The following is a 22,245-nucleotide window of genomic DNA, read 5'->3' on the forward strand; positions in this document are numbered from 1 at the left end:
AGAACTCTCCTCCGGTCCCTATTTAATAGTTATTAAAATTTTGGATTGAGACCGGATAAGAACTCTCCTCCGATCTCTTTTAGACGTTTATTAAAATTTGGGGTTGAGACCGGATAAGAACTCTCCTCCGATCCCTATCTAATAGTTATTTATATTTTGAGTTGAGACCAGACAAGAACTCTCCTCCGATCTCTTTTAAATTAGAAAGGAGCCTGAAAGGGATTTTTCCGATGTCCCGAATTTTGGTGTCCTAAGAACCTAAAAATAAGGGTCCTGAAGTTTGAAGATGTTGAGGATAAGATTTCTCAATACCTTTTGGCTAGATGGGGAAAACTAGACTTGATTTACCGACCTCCCATGTATTCATTTTACCAGTATCTATTGACGCCCGACCTATTATGTTTCGTTTACTTTGGTCTTATTCCACTCTATGACATCTTTGTCGAGTGGCTGTTTACGTCAACCTAATAGTTTGGCTATCTTCCAGACGTGTTATTCAGGTCCTTTCTTTTAAAGGAGACCTCTAAGTTGCAGCTACCTACGTTTACCCAACCATTTACATACTACTAGGAGTTAGAAAACTTGTTTTCAGAAATGACGGAGATCAATAAAATGAACTGATCACTAAAAAGATGATTTGAGAGTGACTTTCTTTGGGATTGCTTGTGCAGAAATGGTCTTGAAGAAAATCGCAGATGTAAGAAAAACAAGGAAAATGCGGGAAATAAACGTAGACACTTAATAAAACAGTAGCATGAACTCTTACAACAACATTTTTCTTGGGTTCTCTCGTACAAAATAATCTTGAAGAAAGTTGCAGATGTATGAAGAACAAAGGAAGTGCAGAAAATAAACGTAAACAGCAGTATGAACTCTTACCTATGAGGAGCCGGGTCTACTAAAATAGTTCTGAGGTGGCAAGCAGGATGAGAAAGTAGACCGTGCTTTGAGGGTGGTGTTCTTCGTGAACTGGAGGGTACTTAGCTAAAGAAATGAGTGATATGAAGTTGATCTTGGGCAGTGAAAATAGAGATGATAAAAGACAGAAAGTGAGAGTATGACCAGATAATGAACAAACTGGAAATATAGAGTTCCAGTATTCAAAATCTCTTCAAGAAAACACTTCAGAAAACTAGTTTCCAAAGTCCTTTTAATCAACACTTCTAAATAGCAGAGTAACAAACTAAATGAATTTTCAGAGTTCCTCTTGCTATAATAATAGCCTCTCGTCTATTTTTCCGTCCCTTCCTTGAACAGTTTTTATGCCGGTATTTATAGGAATCGGGTGCTCTTTGTGAAGGGTCAGGATTTATTTGAGGGAGATGGAGGGTCGAGATCTCGAAGGACATGATCGGAGGTTAAGGAATTAAAGAGAATCGAAATGAATGGTTGAGATCACTCTTCATAATATTTGTCCTTTTCTTCTTTCCATCTGACGGTCCCAAATTTTCTTGTCCGGAACGATCCGAGGGCTAAGAGTGAAAGACGCTGGTATTGTCGTCTTCTCTCTTGATCTAAGGGTTCCGGGTTTGTCCTTACAAGTGGGATCAACGGTGGAGATTGGGATGTACAGGACTGTCATGACATACCCTGGCACCTGTCAGCATTGCGGGCGATTCTTAGGCGTGCGGTGGGGATCTCGTCTGCCACGCTTTAACTACCTCGGCTCTGATTCTGACGACGGTTATTGGGATTTGTCTTATTCTTTTTGTCTTCCGATCCCTCCTAGCTCCTATTCGATCTCTCATGCCGATCTCCTATCTCCGATCTCTATTATCCCTTAATCGATCTGGATTCGGTCCAAGCATTAATTACATCTCGATTCTCGGCGTCAACCGTTTTCCGCTCGACATTAAATGCCCATTTCCCCTATATATACCCACATGCGGAGACATTTTCTTCATCGACTTTCCTCTCTTCTTTTCTTACTTTCCACTGTTCATTTGCTCGGTGGAAGTTCGGCTATAAATGTGGCTTTGATCTTTTCCGATGAACTTCTTTACTTACCGATCGAAAATTCACGATCCGGTGATCGAATGACCTTACCGATGATGGTGAGAGGAATTTGGATTGTGAGATCTGTATTGCGGACTTTGGTTGTACCGATCTCGAGTCGCTCAACCGAGTTCATTCGGCTTCTCATCGCATTGGGTGTTAAACGGCGTCTTTCCTCCACATTGGGTGTTCGGCAATGGTCGGTTTCGAGTGGTAACATCCCTGACCATGTCTCTCATCTACAAGGGACTCATAGTCACCCCATCCGAGCCGCACATCTATCCGATGCCAACAAATGGTCTCTGGTCAAACACATCTTTTGATTCAGCCACAAGACTAGGCTTTGACATAGGCCTTTTAGATAGGATGTTCCATCGGTCTCTAGAGATCGCCCAAATGATGTAATCCTGAAATGTAATCAGATCTCTAGAGATTGCCCAAATGATGTAGTTAGACCTTTATTGTAGTCTGATCCCTAGAGATCGCCCAAATGATGTATTTTATTTTCAATGCAATCCGATCTCTAGAGATCACAGAAATGATGTGATCCAATGTTAGTGTAATCCGATCCCTAGAGATCGCCCAAATGATGTAATCCGAACTTTTGAAAATAAAGACTTTATTTTGTCGGTTATCATCTTATTATTTTTGCATTGATTATTTTCCGATCTCTAATGTGGTTATCCGATCTGGTTCTTTACCTGAATGACACTTAACTGATCCTTTATTCAAAATATTTAGCTCATTATGCCGATCTCTAATTAACCGATCTCTGAACATTCAGATATTTGAGAGAAGTGTCAGAACAGCTGTCGAGTTCCACCAATCGATGCGCTGCCTAGAACCTCGCGAGCATTAAATGCTCGGACTAGTATAAATAGGGGTGGGAGGGTTAGCCAGTTGTTCTCTCATTCCATTTTCAATCCTCTGCTCACAACTTCGAAGTTCTCTCATTTTCTCAAGTTCTTCCGACGCCGATCAGACTCCGGTAAGGGCTTTGATCCTCTTTTTAATTTAAATTCTTTGTTTCTTTTGAAAATGAACGGTGCCGAAGGTCAGAGAGCGGCGAGCCCTCCTTCGATTCGATCTCGTGGTCATCGTCAAGAAGAGGCAGTCGGGCCAAGCGTTCAACAAGAACCTCCCAGGGCCTCCGCTCCAACTCGGGGGCGGGTCATACCATCGAGGCTCGCACCTTCTTCAAGGAGAGAGACCCTTCCTATAGACGAGCTTCCGTCGGTTCTTCGAGAATCCGATCTGCAATCGTTTGTTCAAGAATACAATATTTGTCCTGATTCATATGAGTTGATCAAGTGCCATGGCGATCTTCGTGTCGATCACTCTTTTGAAGAGAATGACATGGTCATGGTGTACGAGGAGCGATTAAAGGCGGTCGAGGTTCCTCTAGCCGATTTCTATAAGGAGGTCCTAAAACTTCACCGAGCATCCATTGTTCAAATCCACCCCAACTCGTGGTGATCTTGGTAGCTTTCGAGGTCTATGCCGAGCTAAGGGAATCGGACCTACGGCTAAGGTGTTCGCCGAGCCGCATGCACTAACTCACGAAAGGATGACGACACCGGTTCTTTCAGTGAAGCCTCATTGCGAACTCTTTTCGATCCGCCTCATCCCTTAAGAATTGGAAGAACCAGGTTCTTCATTCCGAGGAGTAAAGATCCGAGCCGCTTTGAGGACTTTCCTCGTAGCTGGTGGTACCAGGGGCCCTCGCTCAAGCACATTACCACGAGTCAAGAGGAAAGCTTAATAGTGATGGAGCTGAAAAGTCGTGCCGCCACTCTAAAATATTCTGTCCAAATGCGGTATCGCGAATCGCACCATTGGACCATGCAGCGATCACCGGCCAAGATCGCGAACTTCCGCTCTCGACCTCGGCATTGGTATTTTCTATATCTCGGTTCTCGGGACCTTAGCGATCTCACTAACCTCTTTTACTGCGGTATGGCGGGTGGTGAGGGTTCTAGGAAGCGGAAGAAGGAAAGAGATCTCGGAAGATAAAGGAGATGAAGCGTTGAACGTCTTCAAACACCCGGCCACGAACACAGGGAGATACAAAGAGACCCGCCTCAACCTTCGGTCCGCCGACCATTGAAGCTGTCGGATCTCCTCCTAGATCGGAGGAGCGACCCTCGCCTCTCTCGATTATTCCAAGCACGGAAGGAGCCTTCTCAATCTTCCGGGAGGACCTCTTCTCGTGGCGCTCGGAATCTTGATCGCTTGAAGAATAACCGATCGTTAGGGAGAACTCCGATTTTGCCAAAGTCCTGGGATCTACCATCTTCTTTCAAGAGGATCGGGACAGGCTATCCCGGAATGGTCTCGATGATATCTTGACTCGAACCATGAGCTTGAATGTGGAGTGTCTGGTGAACCAGACCATGGTTCGGGAAAAGATTCAACGTCTGGGTAAGGAGGTCGGGAAGAAAAATCAGAATTGGCTTCCTCCGATCCCAACTCTCATCCGCCGGATTATATATCTCAAGTCGAGGGACGAAGTACCATGAAGACCACCGCCGAAAAGTCTCGTGACCTGGCTGAAAGAGAAGGGCTCTCAGAGAAGTCCAAGCACTTCAGGCCAACGAAGCCGCTCAGGTCGCTCAACTTATAGAGGAGCTTAACGCGAAGGATAAGGAGCTTACAGAGAAAGACAAAGAGCTTAAGGAAAAAGATGAAGAGATGGTGTCAGGAATAGCCGGAGCCTATGTGAATGCTCATAAGGATCTCTTGGCCGAACTCCAAAAGCGCTACCCTGAAGAGGACTTCTCCTGGATGGATGACCTGGCTCCCGAGGGCGTCTGCGTAGATAGTGAGGAGGAAGCCGAAGGTGAGGGTGAGAGGAGAGTGATCCAAATAGATCAGTGGGGTGATCCCCACCAATAACTTGTACAGATTATGACATGAAATGGAATGCCTCTTTGTTCAATGAATGATTGTGATCGGAAAATTTTAAACCATTGTTTGTCTGAGTATTTGATTGTATGAGCACAGCAAAACAAAAACTAAATGTGATTATTAATCTAAGTATGAGAGATCGGAAAGCACTTTAAGCATGAGATCGGTAGGGAAGAAATGCTGAACGGAACTTGATCGAAAATTTAACTCGAATACTTAAGATCGGAATCCTCATTAAATCGAACTAAAACTTTAGCTCTTAAACCTTCGGAAAGGAGGTCGGCAATAAAACTGGTAGGAAAAGATCTAGTGCCAGTTCATTTTATTTATCAACAGAGATCAGGAATATACTTGACAGGTCCGGAAATTCGACAACGGGTTTGAGAGGTCGGTAAATGATTTGAGAGATGGCGAGGCTTTAATGAATGTGAGGACTTAGCATTGATTCAATCCTTTGTGAGGAGAGATCAGAAATGTGACCGCCTATCAAAGAGGGATCGGAAACGTGGTTAGCTGTTCAAAGAAGAATTTTTATTGATTCTAGGGGTCGGCCAAAATATGGTGTCGACATGGATAAACATTAAATTTTATTTATTGGATTTGAGATTTATTCCTTGATTTAATTTTTTGTGATCTTAATGCATGCTATGTGCTGGTACCCACTTAGTATTGATTGTAGATATTAATTGAAGGATTGAAAGGTGAAGATTAATATTAGAAAATTAATATCTTGAACCTAGGAATTTTGACCTAGACATAGGCTGATACCTTTGTGGAACTTCAAAAATTAGTCAAAGACCTTAAAGGATTTTAATTAATTTGATCGCCATGAAAATCGGGTTTAAGTTAATTAGAATACACCCTAGGTATCTTAAGAGAGGACTTAGGATACCTTAGGACTGATTTCCATCAAGGTAAATGATTCTCAAAACTAGTAAATAAATAAGATAACATCCATAGCATGATTCAGGTGTGAAATCTTAATTCTGGAATTGTTCCAAAATTGATTACTTCATTTTAAGTTTATTATTTTAGTGTTTAAAATAGACAACTTCCATTCCTTCATAGTTCGATAGCCTAAACAGTCAAAATTACTGTGTAGATTGGTACTGACTAATCAAATTCCTTGTGGGAACGATACTTTACTCATCACTTTATTACTTGTTAGCGATTCGTGCACTTGCGGTGGTTGTAAAACCAGCAAACAATGTGCCCTTCTATCAAATTGCCATGGCCCACCAAGCAGTATATGGCTTGCATGCATAGGAATAACATCACATATTACTTCATCACTATGGCGCAATGCTAAACATCAATATAACCTACCTTGTCACCTTCAATTCACTTCCATTGTTCAACCATTGCAACCTATAAGATGTTGATGCTTCATGGTTGGCAATTTCAATTTATTAACAAGCAAGTTACTTGCCACGTTCACACAGCTACCTCCATCAATTATCAAACTACAACCTTTTCCACTAACAATTGCACAAGTATGAAAGATATTTTCTCTTTGAGCTCGCACGCTATCATCATCATCTTTGACCTGTGAATTCAAAACCCTGCGGGATACAAGCAACTCAATATTAGCAGGTGTTTCTATATCACTACAATCTTCGAGAGGGGGCATCTCATCACTACTTTCCCCTTCACTCTCAGTTAGCACTTCCCCATCAATCACAACCATAGTCCTTTTGTTTGGACATTGAGAAGCAATATGCCCAAATCCCAAACACCTAAAACATTTGATATTTCTATTTTGGGTAGAAACATATTTGTTTTTATCATTGTTACTCCTTTAGTGTAACACCCCTCACCCATGTGACACCCCTTACCCGTCTACAGTGTAGCTGAGCAAGATATGCCACACAGTGTACCGGAACACCTTATTTTAATTCAATCATTTTTATTCTTCCTAATTTATTTTTTTTTCATAGTTATGGAGTACAATTTATGAAATATAATTCATTGAAGTCATTTATTGAAATTATAATTTATTCGAGGTTCCAAAAATTTTATAGAAAATCTGACAGAGTACCGGCTAAAAATGGAGAAAACAGTTCTTCAGAACCTGTGAAAAACGCTTCCAAAATTCTCAATCAATCCCAAACTCCATTTCATCAACAAAATCTCAATATTTTTTTTCAACAACATTTCCATTTCTCAATCATTCATCTCATATGATAATCATGTAAAAGTCATAAATAAATATTCACTTTTTCATTCATAAACACAATTTCCACTATTTACATTAATACCAAAATACATTACATAAGTCTCAATTACACAAGAGAAAATAAAAGTTAGTTACAAAATACCAAAATAAAACCTAGTGTCCTACCAATGCACTGAAGATGGTAAGGTGACACGGACACTATGCAGAGCTGCAGGAGGTCTCACCCAATCTGTGGTCTACTGGGCTCTCGGTTAGTATCTCCAGAACCTACGCGTGGCAAAAGCAACGCGCTAAACAATAATGCTTAGTGGTGCCAATAATAAAATAAAAAGAAAAACAGGAAGTAAATATGCAGTGCATGTTTTGATGTCTTATGCAGATAATTTTTTTTATCATTATTGGTAATCTTATTTATTATGTACTTGTTCTATTCATTATTTCATTAAATTTGTTCACTTTCATTTTTGGGTGCCCAAGTAACCTATACTGGATAACTGGACTGGATAAACGGGTAAACTGGCACTGAGTATCTAGTACCTCGGGCCGTCACACCATCGGTCACATATGCATCTTCCGGTGTGCAACAGAACAACTAATAAGCTGTAATAACAATAGGCACAAGGCCAAGTATCAACATAATGTCAGAATGGCTAAAAGCCATGAAATCACAGAATGGCATAATGCCATGTGCAGTACTGCTAACTGAACCGTATTGGCATGCCAAGCTATCCAAACCAATCTTGTTAGGTATACTAGGGCATTTTACACTTTTAAGTTTTACAATTTTTGAATTTCAAGTTTTGGTGTTACTATTCACTTCATTAGTCAACCAAAATGTTGACTTTTGCATAGACAATAGATACATTGGTTTTAATACTCCCAACATACCACATTTTGCATTCAAAATTTGTTGGTATTGGTTGTCAATACCATTTCTAAGCTTAAAGTTAATTGAGCAGAATTTTCAGTTTTCATATCTTATCTTTACTGTTCCATTAGTCATTTTTGCAGTGGGAATTTGGCAAAATGATCAACATGAAAGTTGTTTCTTATTTTGTCTAGTTGAATTTCCTTTTTTGAATCACTCAATTTGGAGTTTTGTAACTCAAGTTATGGCCTAAACACCATAACTGGCCGGATTGGACAGAATCCAAAATTCTGGGCAAAAGTGGTTCTGCCAGATTTGGTAACCTAAGTTTGGTTGACAATTTGACTAGGTTATGGTCAGAATTTGGATTTGTGTTCTTCATGAAAGTTTTAGGTCTATATCTCAGCTTTCTTCTGGTAAAATTTCAGATCAATTGGACCTTTCTACACTGAGTTATGGCCAAATGACCAAACACTGTTCATTTGGTCATTTTACCCAGGCAAAATGCAGGTCACCCGGATTAGGGCAATCTTTTAGTCCACTTAGTTTGGTTTTATGGGCATGGTTTCTTCACCAAAGTTGTGCCATTATGTGTCTAGTTTCATGTCTAATTGGAGTTTCACCAATTGGACCTCTACAATTCAAGTTATTGCTGCCCAAACCTGCTGGACTCATGATCAGTCCTGCAGGTCACCAAGGGCAGCTCACCCATACTCAATTGCCAAGCCACAACTCACTTCATTTCCTCATCAAACATAGCCAAATGGTCACTAATTGACCATTTAAACTTTCATTCACTAACACATGAACAACATCCAAGTTTTGTGGCTCAAAACCCTAACTCCAACAACTAAAATTTTCATACACATACCATCCATGGTTTACAACACCAAAATCATGTTCAATGGCAGCCATACACAAAATTTTTAGAAGAATTTGACACTAACCTTGACTTAGGCACTTTCCAAGGCTTCACAACTTCACTTTATTCCTTTCTTTTTGCTGTCCAAAGCTTGCTCTAGGTGTAAGGATGAGTTTTTGTGAAAGGAGACTAGGGTTTTGAGGTGGTTTGGAGGGTGATTTCAAGCTCACCTTAAGCTTTCATGGTGGTTGGGGTGGGAAGGGTGACGCCTGGTTTTTCTTGAGGAAGAAAGCAGATGGCTTTTGTTTATTTTTTACCTCCTTTTACCTCTTTTTATTTGTTTTAAGTGGCTTGGTTAAATGTGATTGGTGGAGAAGGGTTTAATGACATCATATGATGTCAAAATTGGCATATTCTTTCATTTTCTTTTCCTTTCTTCTCTACTCATTTTCAATTTAATTTTTAGCAATATTTATTCACATTTTGTGTCATAATAATTATTTACTTAACTGGACAAGTCGGCCAAAAATCACCTCTGAAGGCGAAATGACCAAAATGCCCTCCGTTTGGCTTAACAGACTAAAATTGTCTGTACCGATTGAAAAATTTTTCTAAACCTTTTCTTGGAATTCTAATGCCATAGAAGCCTCAATGACTCTTCTCTGGAGTCCCAAAAATTATTTTATGAATTTTCCCCTAGGTCTAGGGCTCCTAGTTGCGAGAACCGCAACTTCCTACTAGGTTACCCATCGCTAGGGCACCGGCTCATTTAACTTGGTTGTATTTTATTTCTAAAATTTTTCCTAATTTTTTCTTATTAATATTTGAGTTAATTATGGTTCCTCACTTTAGTTTAAATATTTTTCTGGACGTTCTAATTGTCTGGACCGATACCGATCACCGGAACAGTAGAATGTACGGAATGGATACAGTGAGGGTGTTACAACTCGACTACAGTGTAGCCGAGCAAGGCGTGCTACATTCGGTGCTGGAGCACCCTAACTTACCTTACTTTATTTCTTTAAAAATTTTGTTCTCGTTATATTTAATATCGATTATTTTTCGACGAAGAAACTAACGGAGTTTCCCCTATTTTATTTTCGTTTGACGTGTTTTACTATTCATCTATTTGAAAATTCACCAATATTTTCTAAGTATAATCTCATCCATACTCATATCATCATTTAAAAAATCATTATGTAATTCAAATCTATACTCATTTGTACAAATTCGTTCATGCTCCATTCTTATAGCAAAATTCTCAAATTTGCATTAATTTACATTATTTGCAATAATTAAATAAATCCTTAATTTACATGATATACAAATTAATTACAATTTGCTAATTTACATTGCAGTATAAGAAATAAATAACATACACAAAATACATAATATGCTTAATGTGAGCCCTATCTACATGCATTGCTGAGGAGGTGACAACCTTGAACGCTCTGCAGATCAGAACTCTAAAATCTCTGTTTAGTATTCGCTGGGCTTTAACTTCAGTACCTGCGCGAGGAAACAATTCCATCGCGCTAAGCATTGCTGCTTAGTGGTGCAATAATATAACAAGGAAATAATATACAAATAAAGATAGAAATAAAACAAAATTTAAATAATTAATATTTATTTATACTTCACATGTGGTTCTAAAATTTAATATGTTTTATCCTAATTTAGTCTTTTTTGGAAGTGTTTATTTCGCCAATATACAGTAATAATGTACAAAGAAAAATGATCTAAAAATAATAAATTTATGCTTATATTATCATGTAAGTCTCATTTGCAATATTTATGTATGTTATAACTTTCTTTGCTAATCTTTTAGCATTTTTTCAATACTTTCTAAGTTGTCTCAGATTATTTCATAATAAGTAAATTTTGATATCGGTCCGTTCATTTTGATTCTTTCTAATAAATAACTATTCTAATTTATTTTAGGTCATCTTACTCATTTATTTAATTTCTAATATTTTTTTTATTACTAATATTCTTAACTTATTTCAATAAATTTCACTACCCAAGTAACCTATGACAGGCTGACTAAACTGGATAATGGGTCGTTGGCACTGGACACCGCGATGCATCGGGCCGTCATACCATGGGACGCAGAACGTCAACCACGTATGCAATCAGTATGGCTAAAAAGCCATGATAACACATAATCGAGCGTTAAGCCATGAGTGCGGGCATAAAGCCATGAATACGGGCATAAAGCCATGAATACAGGCATAAAGCCTTTCGCAGTACTGCTAAAATAATACCCTATTAGCATGCCAAACTATCAAATCTGACACACATGTCTAGGCAATACAAGGGCACATAATATCATTAAATATTAATATATTGTGTTTTATGACTTTATTATTTCATGATAAATTTCATAATTTATACATTCATCATAATATTCATACATTCCTTACATCATTTGTATTGATCACAATTGACAACAATGGTGTTTATGTACCATTGTACTCAAAACATTCTTCCTTTCTCTTATAAAGAAAAATAATGTTCCATTCATATTTTCATGTGATTCATTTATTCATTACAATATTTATATGAATTCATAACTCATACAAGGTATTATTATCTTATTTGTAATGGAAACATAAATCCTAATGTAAACCTTATCCCATTTATACTCAATAATCCATCTAGGTTAATGTCATTTCATATTCAAGTGGTATTACTTATATTTTATTAGACCTACTAATAATGGGAATACAAATCTTAACTATATACTCACATAACTTAAATGGTCATTAAGTCATTTAGATGAATTACTATTTCCATTCCAAGTAATCCATGAATGTTTCATGGATTCCAAATTTCATACCTTAATTTTCTCTACCAATTTAGTTATTATACTTTGTGTCTTTGTATTACTATTCACATTACTATTCACTCAAATTGTTGACTTTTTAATACATAATAAATTTATTGAACCTAAGTTCACCAAGATACCACATTTTGCATTTTATTTTTGTTGGTATTGATTTCCAATACCATTTCAAAGCTTATCTTATGTTATTCAAAATTTTCAGATTTCATAGCCTAGGTTTACTATTCCATTAGTCATTTTTGCAGTGGAAATTTGGCAAAATAATCAACATGAAAGTTGTTCCTTATTTTGTCTAGTTGAATTTCCTTTTTTAAACCACAACTGGCCAGATTAAAATTTTTCTGGACTGACCATATCTACAGTGCAGTGAACAGTAATTACAACTCACTTGTTGGATAGGTTCTGGTCATAATTTGGGTTAGATTTCTTCATGAAAGTTGTTGGTCTATATCTCAGCTTGTTGCTGGTAAAATTTGAGGTCAATTGGACCATTGTACACTGAGTTATGGCCAAATGACCAAACACTGTTCATTTGGTCATTCTGCAGAAACAGACTGCAGGTCATCGGGATTGGGGCAAGCTTTTGGTCCACTTAGTTTGGTCTTATGGGCATGGTTTCTTCACCAACGTTGTGCCATTATGTGTCTAGTTTCATGTCCAATTGGCCTTGTATCAATTGAACCTCTACAAGTCAAGTTATGGCTGCCCAAACCTGCTGGACTCATGTCTAATTCTGCAGGTCACCTAGGGCAGCCACACTAAACCCAAATCCCATAACTAAACGCACTTCATTTCTTGTTTACCCATAACCAAATGGTCACTAATTGACCATTAAAACTCACTTTCATCATTACATGATCAAAGTCTCAATTTCATGCTCAAACCCTAACTCCAATTTCCAATTCATGGCATACACACACCAAACTCATACCAAATCACTTTATCCATCATCTATACTTATCAATAACATAATTAAACCACTTAATTTCATCAAAAACCAACAATCCTTAAACTTTCTCATGGCTGCCAAATTTAGAGATTTCATTTACTCAAGTTTTTCTTTTAATTTCACACAATTTCTACTTGATTTAGCATGCTTACAAGATTAAAGAAAGAAAAGAAATTGTTTAGTGCACTAACCTTTTTGAGCTTCACTTAACCTTGATTAAACCTCCCTAATCTCTTCTTCTTTGGCTGCCAATAGCTTTTTCTAGGTGAAAGATCAAATTTTTGTGAAGGGACTTGGCAATTTTGGTGAACAAATGGAGAGGAAATTCAAGCTTTTAAGCTTGAAAATGGTGGAACCTCTTCTCTCTCTCCCTCTCAACATTTTTGGCTACCCAAAGGTTGAAGATGCAGATTGGTTTTTCAATTTTTTGGTCTCTTTTATCTCTTTTAATGAGTTTAACAAATTGTGATTGGTGGAGAAAATTTAAATGACATCATATGATGTCATAATTAGCATTTTCTTTCATTTTCTTTTCTTCTCTTCTCTACTCATTTCCAATTTAATTTTTAGCAATATGTATTCATATTTTAGATCATAATAATTATTTACTTAACTGGACAAGCTGGCTAAAAATCATCTCTGAAGACGAAATGACCAAAATGCCCTCCGTTTGGCTTAACAGGCCAAAATTGTCTGTACCGATTGAAAAATTTTTCTAAGTATTTTCTTGGCATTCTAATGCCATAAGAACCTCAATGACCCTTCTCTGGAGTCCCAAAAATTATTTTATAAATTTTCCTTCGGGTTTAGGGCTCTTAGTTGCGGGAACCGCAACTTTCTATTGGGTTACCCATCGCTAAGGCCCCGGCTCATTTAACTTGCTTGTATTTTATTTCTAAAATTTTTCCTAAATTTTTCTTATTAATATTTGAGTTAATTATGGTTCCTCACTTTAGTTTAAATATTTTTCCGGACGTTCTAACTGTCCAGACTGACACTGGTCACCGGAACAGTAGAATGTACGGAATTGCTACAGGGAGGGTGTTACATTTAGGCTTTAGTTTTATCATCCTTTTAAGTTGGGGCAACCTTGTTATTTGTTACTTCAACCTTTGATTTGTTGAAACGTTGATTCGATCTCCATGATTGATTGACTAAATATGATGTAGTGGTTTTCCCCTTCCTTTTAAGTTGTTTTTCCACCTTGATTGCCATGTGAAGCATGTCTTCCAATTCGACATAATGATACAGCTCCACAATGTTGGCTATATCTCTATTCATTCCAGTTAGAAACTGCGCCATTGTAGCCTCCCTATCTTCCTTTACATTGGCTCGAATCATCGCGACTTCCATCTCTTTGAAATATTCCTCCACATTTTTGCTCCCTTGCATTAGACCCTGCAATTTAATATGCAAATCACGAAAATAATCTAAGGGTACAAAACGCTTTCTCATCACTTTCTTTATCTTTTCCCATGTCCTAATGGGTCTTTGTCCAGCTCTTCTTTTAGTGGTGATTAGCTAATCCCACCAAACCAAGGCATAGTCACAAAACTCCACGGCAGCTAGTTTCACCTTCTTTTCTTCAAAATAATTGTGGCACTCAAAGATAAGTTCCAATTTCCTCTCCCCCTCCACATATGCATCAGGATTGTCTTTCCCATAAAATGCGGGAATCTTCATCTTAATACTGCCAAGATTTTTATCTTTACCAAACTTGGTCTTGCACCTATCATTTAGAGCAACAGTAGCATTATCATTTACATCCTCCTCCTCATCACTTGAGCTGTCTACTAGAGTTTGAGTGGCTGGTCGATTGGTACTATATCTGCCTCTATGCACCCCACTTTACAAATTTGAAATTTGTGCTTATTGTGTCTCTAACTTATCATTGATAGCATCAAACTTCAAATTTATTCACTCCATTTGCATTTGCATGGTTTTCATGAACAATTTCAGATCTAGAGCAGTCGTTTCACTCTCTTGTGTATCCATGATTTCTGATCTGGGACAAATAAAACAAAGAAAACCTCACAAGTAATACGCTCGTGTTTCACTTAATTGGCTTTTACCCTCAATTGAACTCGCCACTCAGCCTTTTAGCTCTCAAGCTTTCTTTTGTGTTTTATACGTTTGGTAGTCAATCACTCACACAAGAATTGACCTTAAATCAATAAATAAAAGTTGGAATGTAAAGAACATAAAATTTGTGAATCCGAAGAATTATTGAACACAATGATATGTGCACACTTAGATGAAGGGACTAAGCATGCAAGATTATTAAGCAACAGAATCAATTGGTCACTTAATTCGATGTATGGGATGCAAATCAAGCTAAGAACAAGAAAAGAAAATTGTAAAAGAAAAACACTAACCAATACCAATTAATGCGAATTAATAAGATTAAATTCAAGACAAACAATTCAAGTTGATATGAATTTGTTGTGTGCGAATTTGTTCAGGTTTGTGTTGATGCAATCAGAATAAGAATTGGATGATATTTTTCAAATTGATTCAATGCCCAATCACAAATCATGCACTAATTGTAATCTGACGTATGTGCATAATTAATGAAAGCAAATAATCTTGAATTTTCATTTTTTTTAATAATCTGATATATATATAAACTGAATAAAAAAAAAACAAGAACAGAAACTTAATGTAAAGCAACACCCAAAAATTTGAAGGATTTGATGGAGATCAATTCACACACACACAAGAGAATAATAAAGCATAAGAACACAAGAAGAACAGCAAAATTCAAAAATGGAAAGAAATAAAATTAGAAAGGATACTTAATTACTTGATTATTGAGCCAAAGCTCTGATACTAAGATGATGCAACGCAAGAACTTTACTCAAGATAGCCGAATCAACCATTAGTATCCTTGCCCCTGCTTCAGATGCCTCAAGCAATTGATTGGTTTGTTAACTCACCTTAATTGGCTTAACCTAATTGATTCTAAGGTATTCTAAACCTTAACCCCAATTTAGTAGCAATTAAGAACAAATTAAATAGGAATCTGAATTGTTAACTTAAGATTAAAACCCTAAGTAAATAATTAACTACCTTAGCATAAAATTAAAGAAAGCTATTAACTCACTTTAATCTGAAATTTATCAAAGGAAAAACTCAATTCTCAAATCTGATGTTTATAGAGTTTGACTAAGCATATTTATAGGGGTTTAGAATTCAGATTTCCCCCTTTACAAAGAGTCCTAATGATAAAGTAATTCCTATCTAAGTTGGTTAAGTCAAACCAACCAGAACAAAGTCCTAAAAGATTAAGAAAACTTATAAAACTAATCCTAACTTAAAGAGTCCTAATTGAAATTAATTCCTAAGGAAATTCGGCATCAGTAAAAAAAATAATTAAAGAAAACAATCCTAACTAGGTTACAAATCTTTGTCTATTGACCAACTAATAAATTACAAGTCCTGGTCCATTGGCCCACTAATAAACCTACCTATGTATTAGACCCAAAAAGGCTCAATTAAATTAATTAACTTGGGTTGGTTTATGCCTTCATCCATCCATGTTTGCTGGTCCTTTAAGCCCTTAGTTGAATTCGGCCCAGGTTGGCATGTAACATGGTTTTGTGCATACATCTGAACTTGGGCTTTCAATTGTTTCAGCTTGGCTCTTGTGATTAGCCCATTGTTTATTATTGGGAAATCATTCAAAGCTTCATAATGGGCTAGCCGAACCTCCTTTTGTGCATGATCCATTAGATCTGCCTTTGATCTTGCATCAATAACAAACTCCTTATGCCATAGATAGTGCTGCCATATCTCTAAAGCTCTCACTAAAGCATACATCTCCTTGTCATAAGTAGAGTAGTTCAAGGTGGCTCCACTCAACTTCTCACTGAAGTAGGCTATGGGGTGCTTTTCTTGCATCAAAATAGCACCAATACCTACCGCGGAGGCATCACATTCAATTTCAAAAGTTTTAGCAAAATTGGGTAATACCAATAATAGGGCAAAATACAACTTTTTGTTAATCAAATTAAATGCTTGCTCCTATTCTTTTTCCTATTTAAACCTAACATTTTTCTTAACAACTTCATTCAAGGGTGTGACAATAGTACTAAAATCCCTAATAAATCTTCTATAGAAACTAGCTAATCCATGAAAACTCCTAACCTCGGTTATAGTTTTAGGAATAGGCCAATCTCTAATAGCTTTTACCTTTTCTTCATCTATCTCAATACTCTTGCCACTAACAATAAAAACCCAAAAATGTAACCTTCCCCATGAAAAATGTACACTTATGCAAATTAGCATACAATTGCTCCTTCTTAAGCACATCAAAAAAAAGTTTTAAATGATGCAAATGCTCATCCAGATTTTGCTATATACAAGTATGTCATCAAAATACACAATAACAAATCTTCTAAGAAATGCACGCAAGACATGATTCATCAACCTCATGAAAGTGTTAGATGCATTAGTTAGCCTAAACGGCATAACCAACCATTCATACAATCCATATTTGGTATTAAAGGTAGTTTTCCATTCATCACTAATTCTCATCCTAATCAGATGGTAACCACTTTTTAGATTAATCTTAGAAAATATGCAAGCACCATGCAACTCATCAAGCAAATCACTAAGTTTAGGGATAGGATGCCTATACTTTATAGTGATCTTATTGATTGCTTAGTAGTCCACACACATCCTATACGTCCCATCCTTATTTAGCACTAGCAAAATAGGTACAGCACGTGGAATCATGCTTTCGCTCACTTGCCTTTTGATAGAAGTTCCTCCACTTTTCTTTGAAGTTTCTTAGCCTCTCTTGGGTTAGTTCTATATGCTAGCCGATTTAGAATGACTTCTTCAGGAATGAAATCAATTTGATACACAATGCCTCTAATAGGCAGCAATCCACTAGGAATTTCTGCAGGGATCACATCTTTATATTCCTGTAAAAGAGCAACAGCAGAACTAGGCAAAGAAGGGTCAAAGTCAGAAATATTCAAGTAGGCACCCTTGCACATAAGTATAAAGATAGGTCTATTTGCATAGAAAACATTTCTCACATCTCTTTCTTTTGCATATAAACTCATTTTCTCTTACTCTTTTTCTCATTGCTCTCCTTTTGCCCCGAACACTCTCTTTTTCAGCTCTCTTTATTTTCTTTTCTTTATTTTTTTCTCTCATTTTTCACTCCCTTTTCACTCTCTCCATGTTTGGCCACTCTTTCAATTTTCTCTTCCATGGATCTTTTAATCCACATTTGATCTTCATAGGCTTGTATGGGTGTCAAAGGTCCTAATGTTATCTTTCAGCCGTTCATATCAAATGAATACCGATTCCTATACCCATCATAAGTCACCTTCCTATCAAATTGCCATGGCCTCCCAAGCAACACATGACCAGCATGCATAGGTACCACATCACAAAATACCCCATCCTTATACTTCCTAATGGCAAAAGAAACCAACACTTGCTTATTTACCCTTACTTCACCACACTCATTTAACCATTGCAATTTGTATGGCCTAGGGTATTCAATAGTGGGCAGCCTCAATTTTTCTACCCACAATGTGCTAGCTACATTAGCACAACTCCCACTATCAATAATCATGCTACAACCCTTGTCTTGGACCAAACATATGGCAAATGTTATCTCTTTGCAATTTATCTCCACCATCTTCCTTTACTTGTGCACTTAATGCACACATCACAACTAATGCACTACCATCCACTGCGTACTCCACATCATTAGCATCCTTTAATGGTGGCATCAGCTCACTAGTCTCATCATCATCATCAACATCATCATCATCTTCAGATTCAATCACACCATTCCTTATGATTATCACTCTCTTATTCGGACATTGTGAAGCATAATGCCCTATGCCCATACACCTAAAGTACTTAATGTCCCTAGTTCTCCCACTAGAAGTAGTAGCCACTGCTTTTCCCCTATCCACATTAGACAACTTACTACTATCCCTAACATCCTCTCTCTTCTCCTTAGGAACTAGTTTTCCATCCTTCTCATCTTTCTTAGGCCATTTCAATTTTCAATTGGAAGTAGGAACCGAATTGGTACTAACCCCAAACTTAGCAACCCTTTTTTTCGTTTAGTTGCCTCTTTACCTTAATAGCCATGTGAACCATATCCTCAATCTCAAGGTAATGCTTCAACTCCACCACATTAGTAATATCAAGGTTCAATTCCCAAGGGAACCTAGCCATATAGCCTCTCGGTCCTCCACTACATTAGCACTAATCATGGCTATCTCCATCTTATTATAATACTTTTCAACACTCTTGGTACCTTGCATCAATCTTTGCAACCTTTGATGCAACTCCCTATAGTAATGACTCGGCACAAACCTCCTCATCGCTGCTTTCATCTCATCCCAAGTACTAATTGGTCTCTTTAAATTTCTTCTCCTACTCAACACCAATTGCTCCCACTAAACTATGGCATAATTAGTAAACTCCACAACTGCTAATTTTACTTTCTTTTCTTTATAAGAGTGGTGACAATCAAAAATTAACTCCACCTTCCTTTCCCACTCCATATATAAATCTGGATTATCCTTCCCTTAGAAAGGAGGGATTTTCATCTTAATGCTACCCACATTTCCATCTCATCATGGTTTGCCTCTCACCTCTACTACTTCTTCCTACTCTTCTCCTCTGCCAACTCTTGGTCTAAAGTCCTCTTCATGGGCACTTGACGTTCTGTCTTCTTCAAACTCAAAATCAGCACCATTTTCATCTTCCCAATCCTTTAAGGGTGGTGTAGGTTCTCTCTTATGTCCCCTTCTAGGTTCCATCCCAATTAGTCTACCACCTCCATTCCCATTTCTCCTCAACTCAATCACACTAGCTTCAAGTCTATCAAACCTATCTCTAAATTCATTCAATACAATAGTCAACCTTTCGAACTGCTATCCTATGGCTTGATGTTAAAATGTATTCTCTTTCTTCCTCTCAACACTTTCTTCACTCCTTCTTTAAGACATGATTTGAACCTACAAGAAAATGGTTATAAATAAAATTCTCACACACTCCCTCACATGTTTCACTAAAATTAGAAATACTCTCAAGTGTTTCACACAATTCGGCTTTTACTCTCTAAGGCCTTACTCATTCTAGCCTTTTACCACTCTTAGTTCTTGAGAATTCAACTAACTCCTAACAAAAATAATCAACAAGCAAATTCTAGCAAATATTTAGTGACAAAATAGGAGCAAAACGTATTTTTAAGAAAATAAAAATGTGACATTAGAAGCAATAAACTGAAAGACACCAAAACTAAACAAATGTTGACCAAATGAAATGATTTTGTAAAACTGACTTAGATACATCCTAATGAAATAAAAAGAAGGAGAAAAATCAACTCAAACTGTATAGAACACACAATTTCAAATTTAAGGTCAAATTAGGCCGATTTAGGTGCTAAAATTGGTTCACCAAGTAAACGGTTGAATCTATACACCAAATTTGATATTTAGGTCTACTTCAATGTATCAACCCCCCTCCCCTAACAAAGTTTGGTAATATTCTGGGTAGGTATGGTACTACTTGTATTTTTCCAAACCCAAAAACAACAATAGCTCAAAATACACACAAACATCTCTTTTACTTATTCTTTTCTATTTTTTTTCCTTTTCTTTTCCTTTCTTTCTTTTTTGTTGGTCTCAACACCAAATCAATAGATTTTTTTTTTCTAAGAACACTAAGAAGCATAAAAGCATATTTTAACTTTGAATAATAAAAAGAAGAGGGAACCAGTAACAACAACCACAAACACTAGCAAAAATAAGATTTTGAAGAAGCAAAACACACGTTTGAAAGAAGAGGAAATGCAAATAGAGCACACAAACAAACAAAATTGGAAATAGCAAAAAAATGAACTCCCTGACTTGAGGAACTTATACTTTGATACCAAGCTGGTGCAGAACCAAGGAGGATTTCAGCCAGACCAAACCCTAACCCTTGTTGGAACAACTCCAAGAAAGCTCAAACCAAGTTAAAAACACTCACCTCTTTTGACCTAACACTCAAATAAGTGCAAAAACAAAAGAAAACAAGTGTTGGAACTTAAAAGATTTAGGACCCATCACTAATGGAGTAGTGAGAACTGTTGGACCTAGGTGTCTTAACCCATATTTTGATGATAATAAATAATTAGTGTGCTACTACTTTGGAAGTGTTTGTGTTAAATTTGTAGGCCCTAGATTCAAAATTGTCAAATTGCTTTAAATCAAAGTTAAGGAAGAGCAATAGAAGAAAGCAAACATTTATGGGACCCTACAATGTAACTTTATTTATTTTATATCTTGTAAATCTCATTTAATTAATTGTGTTAGCTCAAGTCTAGGTGGTACTAAGAATATCTTGTTCCACTTAGTTTTCATCTAATTCTTTATCAAGGGAAAATTAAATAAAATTTTCAAAAAATACAAAATTAATTTTGAAAAGTATTTTAGTTGCAGAATACATTGAATTAGCTTTCCAATGGTTCAAACGGATCAAAAATTTGAGTTCGGATAAAAAATTTATGAGTTTTTTAAACTCTTAATTTCTTAGTGTCTTTACTTGTAACTTTCCTTTACCAAGGGGAGTAAAATGAAATTTTCACATTTGAGAAATGTAAATTTATTTTTGAAAGTGTTTTCATTGAAAAGTTTATCAAATTAGCTTTTCAACGGTTCAAACGGATTGAAAATTCGAGTTTTGATCAAAAAGTTATTCTTGTGGTGATTGTAAGGGGTTTATTCTTTACTCAAAGAAGAATTTTAGTGGAGTTAACTCTCAAGGAGGGCTCTGAGGAGAGGACATAGGCTTGGAATAGCCGAACTTCTATAAATTTCTTGTGTTATCATTCTTCCTCTATTCTTCTTTGTGTTTAAATTTCTTTTAGTCTTTAATTTTGCAATTAGAACCCAATTCACAGCCCCCCCCCCCCTCTTGGGTTGCTACAAGGGACAACAAGAACCCAGAATATGATGATCACCCAAGACCCTTCACTTACTTGTAGTGAGAACCTTGAACACAAACTGAAACTTTACAAATTGATCAAGTTTATTAAGAGTGTGTGTTCCTTAAGAACAGAAATGAGGAGAAGCTCAATTCAAAATGTATTTTGGTCCTTCTTTCTTACAAGGAAAAAATGGAGGTTTTATGCCTCTTATAAATTGGCAAGGAAAAGAAGAAGTGGAAGACCACTTTCTTCCTTTCCAAAATAACTCTCTAATCCTATTTTTTACCCAAAAAGTTGTCCCTGTCATTTTTAGTAATATGCTAACAGTAATTCAGTCCCTTACAGCTTTTACATTGAAAAAATAAACTTACACTAAAATGGCAAAATAGCGGAGTCAACTAAAAGCAAACAAATGGAATCATGTCCTAATTAAGCTTAACACTTTCCCTAATGCTAATTAACATATTTGCTGCTAGACATGTGCAAAAGGCTTCCTTGGTTGATTTTTGAATGCACAAATCAAATCAACTCAAATCTGGTTAAATGTAAGAATCAATTCTAGCCGAACCATAAATCTTCAAATTTGGTCGAATTAGCTTGACTTGGTTTGATTTTCATGATGAATGACTTTGTGACAACCCTTACCTGTCTACAGTGTAGTCGAGTAAGATATGCCACACAGTGTACCCG

This window comes from Hevea brasiliensis, chromosome 18, assembly GCF_030052815.1.
Source record: "Hevea brasiliensis isolate MT/VB/25A 57/8 chromosome 18, ASM3005281v1, whole genome shotgun sequence".
Classification (NCBI taxonomy): Eukaryota; Viridiplantae; Streptophyta; class Magnoliopsida; order Malpighiales; family Euphorbiaceae; genus Hevea; species Hevea brasiliensis.